This window comes from Geotrypetes seraphini, chromosome 15, assembly GCF_902459505.1.
Source record: "Geotrypetes seraphini chromosome 15, aGeoSer1.1, whole genome shotgun sequence".
Classification (NCBI taxonomy): domain Eukaryota; kingdom Metazoa; phylum Chordata; class Amphibia; order Gymnophiona; family Dermophiidae; genus Geotrypetes; species Geotrypetes seraphini.
In genome coordinates, this window is record NC_047098.1 from 5,542,870 (window position 1) to 5,560,978 (window position 18,109).

The 18,109-nt window shown below is 48.1% G+C and overlaps 1 protein-coding gene across 8 annotated transcripts in view; it reads left to right on the top strand.

Moving 5' to 3' along the window:
- The window catches only part of EPHB2 (EPH receptor B2), a 376,554-nt gene that overhangs the window by 289,345 nt on the left and 69,100 nt on the right, over positions 1-18,109 (top strand). The gene's annotated exons all lie outside the window — the stretch shown is intronic.

The window sequence follows — 18,109 nt, forward strand, 5'->3', positions numbered from 1 at the left end:
TACATATGAGTGTGAGGACCTACAAAGGGACCTAAACAAACTGGAGGAGTGGGCAAATAAATGGCAGATGGACTTCAATGTAGGGAAATGCAAGGTCATGCATCTAGGGAGAAAGAACCCGATGTTCAGCTACCAAATGGGGGGATTAGTGTTAGAGAGAAGTAGCCTTGAAAGAGATTTGGGTGTACTGGTGGGCACAACAACGAAGTCAACAGCACAATGCGCAGCAGCCGCGAAGAAGGCAAACAGAATGTTGGGTATTATTAAGAAAGGTATTACGACCAGAACGAGAGAAGTCATACTGCCGTTGTATCGGGCAATGGTGCGCCCGCACCTGGAGTACTGTGTTCAGTATTGGTCACCGTACCTTAAGAAGGATATGGCAATACTTGAGAGGGTCCAGAGGAGAGCGACATGAATGATTAAGGGCATGGAAAACCTTTCATACACTGAAAGATTGGAGAGACTGGGGCTCTTCTCCCTGGAAAAGCGGAGACTCAGAGGAGACATGATAGAGACCTACAAGATCATGAAGGGCATAGGGAGAGTAGAGAGGGACAGATTCTTCAAACTTTCAAAACATAAAAGAACAAGAGGGCATTCGGAAAAGTTGGAAGGAGACAGATTCAGAACGAATGCTAGGAAGTTTTTCTTTACCCAGCGTGTGGTGGACACCTGGAATGCGCTTCCAGAGGATGTAATAGGACAGAGTACGGTACTGGAGTTCAAGAAAGGATTGGACAATTTCCTGCTGGAAAAAGGGATAGAGGGGTATAGATAGAGGATTACTGCACAGGTCCAGGACCTGTTGGGCCGCCGCGTGAGTGGACTGCTGGGCACAATGGACCTCGGGTCTGACCCAGTGGAGGCATTGCTTATGTTCTTATGATGGTAGGGGTAGGGGCTCATGCGCTAATGGCCACGCGCAATGCGAAAATTAGCGCATAACCATTAATAGAAAAATGCCAAAATTCGACCATTGTATCCCTGCAGTAAAAATGTGTTTGGCACACGGGAATGACCTGCATAAGGATGTGCTGAGGCCTCTTTTTACAGTGGTTTGGTAAAAAGACTGCTTAACACGCTTTAGTTCATGGGTTAACATATTAAGGGCTCCTATTACATGGCCGTGGTAGCAAATGCACTGAAGCCCATTCAGTTCTATGGCCGTGGCAGCAACGCTACCGTGGCTTTATCAAAGGGGCCCTAAGTCGATTTGCATGCGTTCAGTTGATTTCTAACGCACGATAAATGCTTTTTCCCTTAAATCTGTTTTGTGAAATGAATAAATATCTGAAAATTGGAGGGGGGGGGGGGGGAAAGGCAATCAAACTGAAAACATCCAAAAGATTTTGCCCTGTGTGAAGTTACAGCAGAATCAGACATGGCTGCCAAATAACTTCAAGTCATCAAGGGCGGAAGGAACAGACAGGACCAGGTTTCGCTCTATTGCATCTCTGGGTTTCTAGTTCTGCCCTGCTTAGACAATTTGGAACTAGAAGCCCAGCTGGCTTTTCCTGGCTTAGAGCAGGTGATCGGTCTGCTAACCCCTCATTCTGTACGGGGCTTTTCAGACTGGCTTGGATTTCTTCCCTTGGGTGAGCTTCGCAAAGCCGTGTTGACAGTGTTTTGTGGAAGATGACAAGGACAGACCTTAACCTCTCATTGTCATGTTAGGATGAGTCAGCTCTGGCTTCCCGACTCTTCTTTCTGAGGGGTTTCTTTGAAATGTGTTCCTTTTTTAAATATTAGGAACTTCCTGCAGATGCTTGGAAAAAGAAGCTGAGAATCTTGGACAGATTAATTTGTCCTCTGTGAGCCACTGTGTAGAAATCTATCTTTTTAGCATGAACGAAATACAGTTCTTTGCAGTGTGTATCTGGCCACATACAACATGCATCCCTGCAGCACCCAATACGCTACATACACTAAGCATGTAACAGACATCTAATGCACAAGGGGAAAATGTCCCCTTTTTCAGAAATCAGAAGCCGGGCCCTGTTCATTCATGAACATTTGTCACCTGTGTCTCGGGCCTCGTAGTTCTCTAGCTTCTATTTAAAAAAAGATGAAACTCCAAGTCCCAGAATGCACTTGGGTCAGAATTGAAATGGTAATCACTGGTGTTATAATTCATATGGTTTAACAGATAAGCTTAAAATGACCTTTTGATGGTGGCCTAAATTTATCCTTGTAGCTATTCAGATAATGGCTGAATCTTACCACTATAGTTATAGTTAGGGTTACCATATGGCTCCAGAAAAAGGAGGACGGATTGAGACATCCGGGTTTTACTTCCCTGAAAAGCAATGGCAGTAAAACCTGGATATCTCAATCCATCCTCCTTTTTCTGGAGCCATATGGTAACCCTGGTTATAGTTATCCATATTCCAACTTTATCCAAGGCGGATCACACCAGAAAAAAATATAATACAAATTCAAATGAAAACAGACACAACAAACATTGCAATGCTAATTTTTTTTTAAAACTGATACAAGTCCTTTGGATACCGAAGAGGTGCTGGGAGTTTGTTCCATTATTCCAAGCCTGCACAGGGAAGTGTGTTCCTTATCGTCTCCAAATGTAATTGTTTTTGAGAAGCGACAACCGATCCTGAGGGGCCTTGGGGGTGCGTAAGGTCTTGAAGACTGCTGTGGGAGACTGATAAACCATCAGTAACAATTTGTACTTCACACAATATTCCAAGGTTAATTATCTGTAGACTTTGGCACAGTGCCCGTACTTTGTCCTCACTCTGTCCCGGCCGTGTCCGGACGGTGCCAGGGTGATCTGTAAGAGTGTTGGATATAATTTGAAGTGAAGTAAATTTAAATGATGATTTCAAATCATATTGGTAAGAGCCACCGTGAGAACGGGCTACTGGTTTTGATGGACCATTGGTCTGACCCAGTAAGACTATTCTTGTTTTTATTTGAAATTACCCTTTTCCCCTGATTTTGATTTTAGATTTGAAATCACATATTCACGTCATTTTATAAGATCTTTTTCTGCTATAAAATCAAAATAGATTTTCTGATGGATGTTGATGAGGGTTCATGGACGTATTACTATGATGGTTAATAACACTGATGAGGTCTAAACTCGAGCCTAAGCTACCAAAGTCTGTAAACCCTATTTATGTAGTCAGTAATTAGCACATCTGCGCTTATCAGTATTGATGGATTAGTCACAGTGGGTCTATAATCTTGTAGTAATACCTTGCTCTGCTGATTTTTGACTTGAAATCATTTGTGGACCGATTTTGTGTGGAAATCAGAACTAGCTTTCTGATTTTTGGTTTTGATTTCAAATTCATTTTGTACTTTTCAATTTTGATTTCAAATCTTTGCCAGAATAATTTTACCCAAAGGGCTGTTTGTAAACTAGATGCTAACATTACACGTGTATTATCAGCGTAAATGGTTAGAATAGTAATATATGTTTAAAATTTTTTAAAAAAACACCACACATGGGTATATACAGTCTTCCACCTAAGTGCTAATCTGTAAGCATCTGCTGGTCTTGCAAGGTCTTCATTTGCAAAGAGACGGACATTGGGCAGAGCATGGGTTGGAAGTAGGCGGGGCTCCCACGGCTGACGGAAGTGCAAAGGCCTAGATGTCAGCTAAAGAGAGGCTGGTTTACGCTTGTATTCTGTAACGCGATCTAGAATTATCCCGATTGTGCCACAGGATAGGACCAGGGGCATGGTCGTGGTTGGGCCTGGACTCATCAGCTTTCGCCTCTGGCCCACCCAATGCCAGAGAGCTGATGGGGATTCCCAAGCTCTTCCGACTGAAGACTTAGCAACGCACCGATCCCTTGCAAAACAGAGCTCTGAGTTGCCGATGCGGGCACCGCGAGCATGCTCAGTTCTTGCGCAAGAACCGAGCATGCGTGGAGTGCCAATGATGGCAGGTCGGAGTGCTACCACTGACGATTGCTTATTTTTTTTTAAACGGTCAGTAGGCGGGCTTCAGGATCCCCACCAGCTAAGTTATTGAACAGAGAAATGGCTCCTGGCTGGTTAACTTGCTTATTCAGTGTTAAATGATGATTTACAGAGGTAGGGTTACCAGATTCACTGGGTGAATATCAACCTCTAAATATTTAATTTTATTGGGGAGGGGAACAGGGGAACAAGGGAGGGGGGGGGGGTAGATAATAGGGAGAGGAAATGTATGCCTAGGGTTACCCCTCCCTGTTCTGCAGTATAAAGAAATAGGCAAGGGAGGCATCCTATCAGCCAAAAGAGACGTCTTTATTCAAACAAATGGTCCCAACAAGGATCCAAGTTTCAGTGTTTCAAACAACGCCTTTTTCAGGGGAAACCACTGCGGAGTTCTCACTGTCGTCTCTACAGCACGCCTTAGATAACTCTGCATCAGTGTCCCCTGAAGAAGGCGTTGTCTGAAACGCCGAAACTTGGATCCTTGTTGGGACCATTTGTACGAATAAAGACGTCTCTTTTGACTGATAGGACGCCTCTCTTGCCTCTTTCTTTTCTTTCAAGGTGAGGGCTTTCTTCTTCCGTTCGTTTGTTCCCACCCTGTTCTGCCCCAGCCCTCCCCCCCTGAACCTCGTGCCTCGTTCCCTGAGCCTGGGACTGCGTCTCGAGGGCTTCCGCAGATGTCGACACAATGATGTCACGCACATGGACGCATGCATGTGATGCCATCATGTTGACATCCACACATGCGCATGGTAATGCTATGTATGCCCACCCTAGGTACCCATTGACCCACCCAAAATTTGCCTACTGTCTACGCCAGTGGATAGGGTGCATGGCACTATTTGAATAAGTGCATTTGAAGGTCCTGACACTGAGCGTAGCAGCAGCGTTTCCCTTGGACGAGTTGATGCAGGTTATAAACTTGATCCTCTGTTGACTTTAGGATGGGGGAGGAGGGTTCTTAAGATTTTTTTTTAATTCCCCTTTCATAGTCTTTGTAAGTTTCTGTTGAAAGAATGAAGGAGTGAGAGGTAATAATATTATTCACAATAGGCAGATGAGAGACAGACGGCAGGTGTTCTGCCTCTCGGAGATTTTCTCCAGAGCACTTTATATGAAAGGTGAGCACAGGAGGGCTCAGGGCCAGGCGGGGCAGTGATGTTTGTACAGTGGGGCCGGGTGGGGGCAGCCAGAATTCCTGACATGCCTAATGGTTTGGGGGAGGGGGCAGGTATTTATTTTCTGCAGGTGCAGAGGGCTCAAGTCTTTTCCTCGCCAGCCATCCAGTGCCACAGCCTCCATTCTCGCTACTTTCTGCCCAAACCCTTGCTTTGGCCTTTGTAATCTACCTTACCATCTGGCTCTCATCAGGAGCCATTACTCATGTCTCTTTTCCTTCTTCCTCCTCCCTTATGCATCACTTTCTTTCTCATTAGAAAGCTCCCTCCTTATTCTGTGGCATCCATTAACTTCTGGCTTTCATCAGGGAATTTGTTCTCTAAATCTTCTCGCCTTGAAAAGCCTAACACGTCCATGCATGACACCTGAGGATGCTGGACCTTGCAGGCTATTTCAGAACTGACCTGAACGCTGATCTCTCACTGACACAGGAAAATATCTGTCCTCACATATTCCACCTGGACCGAAGCTGGGAATGGTACTCGAGAAGCCCTTGACCTAACTAGGCTGGCCTCAAAGGGTGGTATGCATTCAGCAAGTGATTCAGCCAGATTTTACCAGAAGTGGCAAAATATTTCAAATACTTTCTGCTTCACGTATAGCAAAATGAGTCACTGTTCTCCTTCCCTAGTCAGCTGCTTTGCCTCTTATGCTGCTGTCTATCCCAGGCCCCACTGAGGGGAAGATTCTCAAAACCCAGGATGCACCAGGGAGGGGCCTAAGGCTCTGATTGGCCCAGATGCTTAAAGCCCTTCCCATAGGAGGAGCCTTAAGTGCCTGGGCCAAGCAGAGCCTTAGGCCCCTCCCCGGCACATCCCAGGATGCACCGGGGAGGGGAAGGCCTGCCAGATGGAAGGAATAGGCATCCTTCTGGCCAGCCTTGGACTGAGAGGTACAGGTGTGTCGGGGGGGGGGGGGGCATCACTAGTGGCAGGAGGGAGTGGGCATCCCACTGCCAGGGGGGTAAGAGGGTAGGCATCACCGGTGGCAGGAAGAAATGGGCATCCCTCCTGCCAGTGGGATTGTTGAGGAGTGTCGGGGTGAAAATCACTGGCGGCAGGAGGGAGTGGGCATCCCTCCTGCTGGGGGACCCATCGGGGGGATCACTGGTAGCAGGTGGGAGTGGGTGTCTCTCCTGATGTCCTTTAATTCGGGGGGAGGGGGTTATGTGTGGATATATTCTGCGCATGTGCTGATCGCTATCACCTGCGACTCGTCACATGCAAATAGAACGGCCCTCCGTGAACCTCATTTGCATGTGCAGGTTTATGAGAATGACTCGTCTTTTGCAAACATTATATGTATGCCAGCGACAGCGGCCCATCAGATTATACTGCAAAGTTTTGAGAATCTTCCTCTGAGTCCTGTGAAGCTGCTGCTGCCACTCAGAAACCCCTTTTGCTAGAGAACTTGGTGCATGATGGGGATGATGGCACTAGGGCAGGGGTGGGCAAATCCGGTCCTCGAGGGCCGGAATCCAGTCAGGTTTTCAGGAATTCCCCAATGAATATGCATTGAAAGCAGTGCATGCAAATAGATCTCATGCATATTCATTGGGGAAATCCTGAAAACCCGACTGGATTCCGGCCCTCGAGGACTGGAATTGCCCACCCCTGCACTAGGGGAAGTGGGGCCCAGCCCCCAACCCATCCTGCGGCCCAGGACAGCACTGCTGTGCCAACTGTATAGAGCAGTTTATAAAGAGACCGTCGTTTTTCGATCACCTTCGACTCATACAGCAGGGCTGCCCAAGTCCGGTCCTCAAGATCTACTGGCAGGCCAGGTTTTCAGGATATCCACAATGAATATGCATGAGAGAGATTTGCCTGCACTGCCTTCTTGGTATGCAAATCTCTCTCATGCATGTTCATTGTGGATATCCAGAAAACCTGGCCTGCATGTAGATCTCGAGGACTGGACATGGGCAGCCCTGTCATACAGGCTTATGTTTTGTTTTTATATTTTTTGTTTGCAGTTCTATTTGATTCCTTATCAACCTGGGACCTTTGATGAAGACGTGTTAACCGAAACACGGACCGTTGTCGGGTCCTTTGGTTTGTTTAAAGGTTGTGGTTTTAACCGCATTCAATTATTTGGTAAAAATAAATAAAGTCTGCGTCCTTGAACACATGTCTGCAGTTTTTCTTTGTAATGATTGTATATTGCCCATTGTTTAAGATTTTGTCCTCCCCTTTTTATCATTGTAAAACGCCTAGAATTTTGGATAAGCGTTTAATCAAATTTTAAATAAAACTTGAAAACTTAAAATTGCCCCTGACTAAAGTCCATTTATAAGGGAGGGCTCTTGTATCAGAAAAATGATTATAAATTATTACAGAGCCCCAGAGAAGAAGTCACGCGACTTCAGATTTACTAATTCCATCTCCATAGAAGAGGCTTATGTGGTATTTCTCTATGTAAACTTTCACCGTGTTAGTTGTGGTGACAGAGCTCTGATAAATGGGATTAATTTCTTATCTAGGATTGAAGGAGTAATATCACTGCCAAAAAAAAAAAAAATTAACACTTTTGCCTCTGATTAACAAGAAAGAATGAGGAGGGATCCAAAACTTCGTGCCCTAGTGCTGTGGAGTCGCTAAATGAGGACATGGTCATCTGTCCTTATATGTGCAGAACTGTGGCCCTGCCCTGTCACTTTCTGTGAATCACCACTTATTCACTGTGCATCTATCCTAGTGCAGCAGTCAGAGAATAGGGGCACTGCTCCATCACCACACCTTCACCACCTGTATAGTCAGGACATAGATGCTCCATCTTGTCACTGTGCATCCGTCACTGCCCTGTACATTCATCCTAGTGCAGCAATCAGTGGGTGAGGGCCCTGTTTCATCACAGTCTATGAATCTATCATCACTTCTTCCCTACCTGTGTAGTCAGGACATAGGTGTTCTACCTTGTCTCTGTGCATCCATTACTGCCCCATCACTGTGCATTGATCCTAGTGCTGCAATTAGAGAGTGGAGGCTCTGCTTCCTCAAAGTCTATGAATCCATCACCACACCTTCCCCACCTGTGGAGTCAGGACATAGATGTTCACCTTGTCACTGTGCATCCGTCACTGCCCTGTCACTGTCTGTACATTTATTCTAGTGCAGCAATCAGAGGGTGGGGGCATTGTTTCATCACAGTCTTTGCATCCATCACCATACCTTCATAACCTGTGTAGTCAGGACATAGATGCTTAATCTTGTCACTGTGCATCCATCACTGCCCCATAACTGTCTGTACATTCATCCTAGTGCAGCAATCAGAGGGTGGGGGCACTACTTCATCACAGTCTAGGCCAAGGGTGTCCAACCGTTTGGCTTCCCTGGGCTGCATTGGCCAAAAAAACTTTTTCTGGGGCCGCACAAACACGGAAATGCTGCAGCAAGACAGAGGAAGGAGCCGGCTAGATGGTAAACACTTGGGGGCAGCAGAGGAAAACACTGCATCGTCCTCGACCGGGGCCACAAAATACTTCATGGGGCTGCATGCGGCCCTCGGGCCACAGGTTGGACACCCCTGGCCTAGGCATCCATCACCACACCTTCATGACCTGTGTAGTCAGGACATAGGTGCTCCGCCTTTATCTTTATGCAGCCATCACTGCCCTGTCACTGTCTATGCATATGTCATTGCTCTGTTCCTGTCTGTGCATCCATCCTAGTGTTTCAGTCAGAGACTGGGGGCACCGCCTTGTCACCACCCCCTCACTGTCTGCGTATGTTACTACCCTGTACATCCATCCTAGTGCAGCAGTCAGAGAGCGGGAGCTCCACCCTGTTACTGTGCATCCTGCCAGAATAAAGACACACAGCCTTATCGCCAGCTGTGTTTCTATCCTTTACCCCACCCAAAATGATGGGTGAGACTTCTACCCCCGAGGGACCATGAAAGCTGCCTTCTAAGCATTACCCACCCCGTCTGGGCCCAGAAGCACAAATGTAGGATTCCAACTTTGGTCTCTCAGCATAGAAACATTCTGCCCTTCCATCAAATCACCCTGCTGCTGGGCCCCAGTAATCTCATGGTTCATGCAAATTACAGTGTGATATTATAGAAGAGACTAACCCCAGATTAGCACAATAAAACTCAAATTACTGGAAGGGTGGAAATGCCGAGACATGCCATGGGAACTCTTGTTTATACCATCACTGAATGTAAACATTTCACCAATCCAGCAAAACCGCAGAGCTCACCCCGAGCCTAAATGCATCTTAATCCTGTAAGAATGTGTCTTAATCACACAATTAAGATACGAAGAAAGTTTGCACCCAGGGTTCGCTCTCTGCCTTGTGAGCTTTTCCCCTCGCTGCTTCTCTGAAGGAGAGAGAGAGAGCCAATGATTTCGGGGAGCTTTACATATAACCCAGGGGTGTCCAACCTTTAGGCTTCCCTGGGCCGCATTGGCCGAAAAAAATGTTTCTGGGGCCGCGCAAACGCTGCAGTAAAACAGAGGAGGGAGCCGGCGAGACGGTAAACACCGGGGGGGGGGCAGCAGAGGAAAACACTGCATCGCCCTCGACCGGGGCCACACAAAATACTTCATGGCCCTCGGGCCACAGGTTGGACACCCCTGATGTAACCCTTCGGCTACCTGTAACTTACATCGTAGGTGATGGTAGAAATGGGAAATGACCAAATGGCTCATCCAGTCTGCCCCATAAAGTGTCAGACTTTTAACTGCTGTTCCAGGTTGTAAAATGGGGAAAGTGTGCCTCTCTTTTCCATGCCATCTGGGTCTATGCACGAAGACAAGGCGTGTATCCTGGCATGAGCATGTCGCACGTACCCACGCCTTTGGGTGAGGAATATGTGCAGAGCCTTTCTAGATATACTTGACTGCGCCTGTAGGAATCTTGGTGTGAAGGTGGAGGTGTCTGTGGATGCATCCAAATTAACAGCCAAATCTGAAATTAAGCTCTACGCACAACTGACCTTATGTAAATTACGTGTGCAAATTTGGGCAAATAAATCAAGGGTCATGAATTTTATTTACTGATTTTCTGTGGTATAGCCAAAGCGGTTTGCATTTATTATACATAGGGACTTTCTCTGCCCCTGGTGGACTCGCAATCTACGTTTTTGTGCCTGTGTCAATGGACTTGCCCGGGATCACAAGGAGCTGCGGCCCACTGAGGCTACTAGAATTAGGGGTGGGGGGTTTCTTTCTAGCGCAGTTTTTCCAAACGGGTTAGTTTTGTGCCAGTGGCCTAGCCTGATGGCTGATTTAAGCCAAGGAGGGTGGGCCCGAAGATTCATCTCTTCCTCTACCCCGTACAGTTAGTCAAATCAAAGTGGTCCATCGAGTCTGCCCACTAGTTATACCCATTAAAAATACATGATTAAATTAACTTGTCTCTTTCAATTGAAAGGAAGCTCTGGAGTGAGAGGCATAGGCTGACGTTAAGAGGTGATAAGCTCAGGTGTAATCTAAGGAAATACTTTTTTACGGAAAGGGTGGTAGATGCGTGGAACAGTCCCCCGGAAGAGGAGGTGGAAACGGAGACTGTCTGAATTCAAGACAGCTTGGGATAGGCACGTGAGATCTCATTGAGAGGAAGAGATAATGGTTACTGTGGATGGGCAGATTAGATGGGCATTTCTGGGTCGTAGATTGTAAAGTCCATCTGGTATTGTCCTGGGTTCCAAATGCTGAAGTTGCCATCTAATCAAGCCATTGTAACATCACTGCTGAGGTTGGCTCTTAGGCATTGGTGGAACGAAGCATTATGACATCACAATCTCAGCTCTGGAATGTTGCTACTCTTTGGGTTTCTGCCATTGTGACATCATTGCTGAGGTTGGCTCTTAGGCATTGGTGGAATGAGGCATTATGACATCACAATCTCAGCTCTGGAATGTTGCTACTCTTTGGGTTTCTGCCATTGTGACATGACTGCTGAGGTTGGCTGTTAGGCATTGGTGGAATGAGGCATTATGACATCACAGTCTCAGCTCTGGAATGTTGCTACTCTTTGGGTTTCTGCCATTGTGACATGACTGCTGAGGTTGGCTGTTAGGCATTGGTGGAATGAGGCATTATGACATCACAGTCTCAGCTCTGGAATGTTGCTACTCTTTGGGTTTCTGCCATTGTGACATCATTGCTGAGGTTGGCTCTTAGGCATTGGTGGAACGAGGCATTATGACATCACAATCTCAGCTCTGGAATGTTGCTACTCTTTGGGTTTCTGCCATTGTGACATGACTGCTGAGGTTGGCTGTTAGGCATTGGTGGAATGAGGCATTATGACATCACAGTCTCAGCTCTGGAATGTTGCTACTCTTTGGGTTTCTGCCATTGTGACATCATTGCTGAGGTTGGCTGTTAGGCATTGGTGGAACGAGGCATTATGACATCACAATCTCAGCTCTGGAATGTTGCTACTCTTTGGGTTTCTGCCATTGTGACATGACTGCTGAGGTTGGCTGTTAGGCATTGGTGGAATGAGGCATTATGACATCACAGTCTCAGCTCTGGAATGTTGCTACTCTTTGGGTTTCTGCCATTGTGACATCATTGCTGAGGTTGGCTGTTAGGCATTGGTGGAATGAGGCATTATGACATCACAATCTCAGCTCTGGAATGTTGCTACTCTTTGGGTTTCTGCCATTGTGACATGACTGCTGAGGTTGGCTGTTAGGCATTGGTGGAATGAGGCATTATGACATCACAGTCTCAGCTCTGGAATGTTGCTACTCTTTGGGTTTCTGCCATTGTGACATCATTGCTGAGGTTGGCTGTTAGGCATTGGTGGAATGAGGCATTATGACATCACAATCTCAGCTCTGGAATGTTGCTACTCTTTGGGTTTCTGCCAGGTAAGATAGTAAATGACGGCAGATAAAGACCTGAACGATCCATCCAGTCTGCCCATTAAAAATCAACTTGTCTCTTCTTTGATATTTCTGGGTCATAGACTGTAAAGTCCACCTGGTATTGTCCTGGGTTCCAAATGCTGAAGTTGCCGCCCAAGCTCACTCCAGCCTATCCAACCATCCCATTTGCAGGATATCAACCGCATCGGGAGGGCATCCGTGGATGCACAGGTGTGACGCAATGAGGTCACACACATGCGTTTGACGTCACCGTGTTGCATGCGCAAATGCCCTCCCGACGCGGGAAGCTTTTGAAAACCTGGGCAAAGTGCTGGGTTTTGCAAAGCCATGCCAACACCCAGACGTGTCCTCCAAAAAGGGGACGTGTCCAGGTAAATCCGGAAGTCTGATCTTCCCCATTGGGGGTTCCACAGCATCTGGCTCTTTTGACCTGAGGCTTTCATGGAACGTATGACCGTGTCGTGTGCTCTGTTTTGATTGGATAAGTGGTGTTTTAGGGTGAATATTGGATCCAGTTGCCTCTGAGTGTAAAGTGTGGGTGCTCAACATCCACAGATGGTTATCCTGAAACCCGACTGGCAGTGGAGTCCCCAGGAAAGATTTCGGAAGATCTCTGCTATGGGACTGAGTTGTGGAAATCCCTCCCCTGCCATTTTCTGCTTCTTAGGAGCGCCACCCATTTTTGGGAAAACAGCAGATAGTTCATAATGACGAACTCTCAAAAGCTGATTCTGGATAAGAAAGAAACCATCCTTCAAGCATTGGCTTCTCAGGAAGCAGACCCTCCCCCTCCCAACCCCTCCTCCCCGATAACCCAAGCTCGGGCCACTGTCCTAGAGTCTAGACCACCTGCTGCAGCTAATTGACAGCCCTTGGGCCGGCTGGCTTGCGTCAGGCTTAAAATTTAGGAGCTGTACTTTACTCCATCAAACAGAGCTGGGTGTCCGGAGAAAAGTGGGGGGGAGGGGTGGGGATAGGAGTCTGTTTTCTGAGAAGTTGTAATGACTGTCAAGGGAAGAAGATTGGACACGAAATGTTTATGGAAGTTATTGTGACGGAGCCGAGCAGTGGACAGAAAGGGGAGCAGTTCAGAGAAGTTACAGAGCAGGGGGAGAGAGGAGGGAATAGTGGCTGAAAGAGAGAGGCATGGGTGGTAGGGAGGGGTGGGGGGAGAGGAGGTTGGGAGTGGGGTGGGTGTTGGGGATGGGGGGAGAGGTGGGTGTTGGGTGTTGGGGAGAGGAGGTAAGGAGTGGGATGGGTGGTGGGGGAGAGGTGGGTGGTGGGGAGAGGAGGTGGGGAGTGGGGTGGGTGTTGGGGAGGGGGGAGTGTTGGGTGTTGTGGAGAGGAGGTAGGGAGTGGGGTGGGTGGTGGGGAGAGGTGGATGGTGGGGAGAGGTGGGTGGTGGGGAGAGGTGGTGGGGAGAGTGAAGGGGAGAGGAGTGATGGAATGTGGGATAGGTAAACAGTGCCTCCCATACATACTTCTGGGCCCTGACACTTTGGCCCGGATTCTCTAACCAAGCTCAGTAAAAAAAACGCCCTTCAAATGACCTTTTTAACTGTGTTTCAAAATCAGCGCCAGAATCGCAGCTCTGTCGACTGCCTAACACCACTATGGGCAGGGCTAACGCCGGAAGTGGCATTAGGCGGCCCAAAGCGTTCACGTGGGCGCGCTTCAAAGACAGGTGCCTGGAAAACCCTGGCCTACATTTCCGGTGCCTCTCTTTCACGGAGGCGTGATTCTCTATACGGCACTGTCACGTGATTGACAAGCGATCGGCAGCCACTTTTTAAGCAGTCGCCAATATCGGTGCCCTATAGAGAATCTGGGTCTTTTTCTGGAAGGACGAATGCTCATTTCTCACAGATTGCCTCCTGCAGGACTGTGGCAGAGCAAGTCTCGGTGGTCATGTGCAGACTACAAATGCCACGTAGATGGAGATCCTACTCTCTCCTAGTACTGGGCCTACACCACGTGGCCTCTCGGTGTTCTCAACATACTTAAATAAATTGGAAGCAGTGGCGTAGCGAGGGTGAGAGGCGCCCCCCCATCTTTAATTTTCCCGGTTCGAGCAGCATCATGAACTTGCCGCCTGAGTTGTGCCAGCTTTCCCTTTGACATTACTTCCTAGGCGTGGGGAAGTGACTTCAGAGAGAGCTGACACCAACGCAGGCAGCAAGTTCGTGATACTAATAATACTAATAATAATAATAATTTTATTCTTATATACCGCCATGCCCATCGAGTTCTAGGCGGTTCACAATAATTACATTAGGATCCGCATTGACATGCCGATTTACAAACAATGTTTTGGGTTTACAGGCAATGTATTGGGTATACAAACAATGTATTGGATTTAGAACACCTTCTGCCGAACATGGCTGAAGAAGAGGGAGTGGGAAGTAGAGAAGGAGGAAAGCGGTCAATAAAGGGGGGGGGAAGGGCCGAACGGGCCGATTTACCATGATTTATTGGATTTACAACAACTTTAGCCGAACTTGGCTGATGAAGAAGGAGGAGGGTAAGTGAGCTGGAAGACAGCGATCAATGAAGGGGGAAAGGGGCGGGCGTGTGGCCAGGTAATTCCGGAGAGGGGGCGTTAGGGGGCTTGTTTGTTGAATAGGTAAGTTTTGAGTGTTTTTCTGAAGTCAAGGTAAGTGGGAGCCTCGAGAATCAGGCTACTCACGCCAGGAAAATTTAAGATGTATGAGGGAAGGGAAGGGGCGTATGCATATGGCGAAGGGGGTCGGGAAGGGGCAGATGCATATGGCAGGGGGGTCGGGAAGGAGCGGATGAGGGAAGGGGCGTATGCACATGGCGAGGGGGGTTGGGAAGGGGCGTATGCATATGGCAGGGGGGTCGAGAAGGAGCAGATGAGGGAAGGGGTGCATGGACATGGCAGGGGGGTCGGGAAGGAGCGGATGAGAAAAGGGGCATATGCACATGGCGAGGGGGGTCAGGAAGGGGCGTATGCAAATGGTAGGGGGGTCGGGAAGGGGCGTATGCACATGGCGAGGGGGGTTGGGAAGAGGCGTATGCATATGGCAGGGGAGTCGAGAAGGAGCGGATGAGGGAAGGGGCGTATGCATATGGCAGGGGGGTCGAGAAGGAGCGGATGAGAGAAGGGGCGTATGGACATGGCAGGGGGGTCGGGAAGGAGCAGATGAGGGAAGGGGCGTATGCACATGGCGAGGGGGGTCGGGAAGGAGCGGATGGGAGCTGGCGCCTCCACCAAGATGGTGCTCGAGGAGGTCCGCCTCCTCCCCTTACTAAGCCACTGATTGGAAGTAGGTACTTTTTGCCATTTCTTCTTCAGAAACTGAGTTCAGTTTAAGCTTCTGCTTTATTCCCAATGCAAACTCCACTTCAGGCTTCGAGCAATGCCCATGGAAGACAAAACTTATTTATTTATTTGGTTTTATATCTCGTCCTCCCCAAAGAGCTCAGAACGGGTCAGAGCTTACAATCATAGTTGTACAATATATGTACATTCATAGCGTTACAACATAACATGACATAGGTTATTCTCTTGACATTGCATAGTTTTGGAGGAATCTTGGGTAGGGTCACTTTAGAGTCAAGAGGGCGGACAAGAAAGGGATACAAGGACAGCCTAATCGCATAATTCCAGCAATTAAAGTGGTTTGCACCTGGGGGATGGCGCCCTGCATCGTCGCGCCATGCGTCCCCCCTACTTTTCTTACCCCCGCCCCCTCTTGAAATGTTCTCTGGCGCGAGCAACATCGTTCACCTACTGCTCGCACCGGCCACAGCTCCCTTTTGACATTACATCCTGGTCCCGCAACCAGGAAATGATGTCAGAAGGGAGCTGAGGCCAGCAAATGGAAGATGTCACCGTAGGTTGGGAATTTTAGACTGTTTGAAATAGATGCTTTCAGATCGCCTCTGCAGGACCTCACAGCTGCTTCTCTCCCTTGGGTGTTCCTCTAGGGAGAAGCAGTGAGGTAAGCTTTCCCGAGGGCAGGGAGCTTTCCAACTCAGGGTCAGGAAAGGCACACCTCTTCCTGCTTGGGAGCAAGTTCAAAGAAACTCTTGACTGCTTCAAGGATAACTTCTCAGCCCTTGGTGCATGTTCTCATCACTATAGAATGAACCAAGTTGGTCTGCATAAAAGCAGCTCCATGAGACCATTCCCGTGCTACTAGAAATCATTCAGGCCTTACCCCCCCTCCCCCCACCACCAATACAGCATGCAATGGTGCAGAGCACTTGGCCAACATCAGTTCTGAGTTAACTCTAAATTAGGGTTACCAGACATCCGGATTTCCCCGGACATGTCTGGGCGGCTTTGCAAAACCTGGCACTTTGTCCAGGTTTTGAAAAGCCTCCTCAAATCGCGTCAGGCAGGGAGGAAGTCTGTGCGGGGAGGCGGGGCTAGTGTGGGACTGGGGACAGGATTAGGGCATTACAGGGCAGGAATGGGCGGAACTGAGTGGGCCTTGGGGCAAGTCTAGGGGTCTGGATTTTCCGATTAGAAAATCTGGCAACCCTACTCTAAACCACACCAGGATTTTAAGTTCAAGCAACATAACCCGTCCCTCTTCGGGAAACATCCTGGTTGTGGCAGGTTCTTCCCTTCAAAAAAACACCTGGATGATGGTCACCAAAGACAAGTAGGTGCTGCAGATTATGACATAGAGCTCCAGACTCCGGTTCTGTCAATTCCCAAGGGATTACCTTTTTCTGCTTTGGTAAATAACATAACATTTGTATACCGCATTGCCCTTCAAGTCTATGCGGTTTTAACGGAATAAAAAAATTGCCACAAACACAGAATATAGTACAAATTCGGTCTTTCTAGAAATTTCCACCAGGCAGAGAGAGTCCCTCGAAAGGAGGCCCCATTCTCCTCCAGGTAATTGATGCGCCACCTTTTTGTGGGTCCAACCAAAGTGGTTTACATATATAATACGCAAGTCCTTTCTCTGTCCCTGGAGGGCTCAAAGTCTGTTGGGTTTTTTTTTTACCTGGGGCTATTGAGGGTTATGTGACTTGCTCAGGTTTATTTACAAGGAGCTTCACTGGGAATTGAACCCAATTCCCCAGGTTCTCAGGCCACCGCATTAACCATTCAGTTACTGCTCCAATTGGTTGGGAGGTTTATGGCCCATCTTGGATTACTGCAATGTGAACACATTTCTCTGGAAAGAAAAGTATAAGATGAAATGGCTTCAACAAACCATCCTCTCACTCATAGATTGGTTATGCTTACTAAACTTGAAAGATTTCAGTGGCGTACCAAGGGGGGAGCGGGGGAGGTGGTAGCAGCTCTGATGCCCAGAATTCTATGAGCGTCAGAGCTGTTACCACCGTGGCTAAAATCCACACTACAGTTTTGTAAAAGGGGGAGGGGTTAGTCTGTGATGACATATTCCATACTAGGCGAAGGTGTTTTCTGTGTTCTGTGTGTTCGAAAGACATGGTTTTTTGTTAGGCTTGACAGGATAGCAATGTTACTTACCGTAACAGTTGTTATCCAGGGACAGCAGGCAGCTATTCTCACTAGTGGGTGATGTCATCCGACAGAGCCCCGATACGGACATCTTGCAAGCATGTCTTGCTTGAAGAAACTCAGAAGTTTCGAGATGCCCGCACCGCGCATGCGCCAGTGCCTTCCAGCCCGATGGTCCGGGCGTGTCTCCTCAGTTCAGGTAGCTAGCAGAGAAGCCAACCCAGGGGAGGTGGGTGGGACGTGAGAATAGCTGCCTGCTGTCCCTGGATAACAACTGTTACGGTAAGTAACATTGCTTTATCCCAGGACAAGCAGGCAGGTATTCTCACTAGTGGGTGACCTCCAAGCTAACCTCAATGGGATGGGGGGAGAGTTGGCAACTTAGGAGAATAAATTTTGTAACACTGTTTGGCCAAACTGTCCATCCCTTCTGGAGAAAGTATCCAGACAATAATGAGAGGTGAATGTATGAACCGAGGACCAAGTGGCAGCCTTACAAATCTCCTCAATCGGTGTCGATCTGAGGAAGGCTACAGAGGCTGCCATTGCTCTGACCCTATGGGCTGTGACTCTACAGGGAAAGGGTAATCCAGCCTGGGCATAGCAGAAAGAGATACAAGCCGCCATCCAGTTGGAGTTGGTGCGCTTCGATACAGGT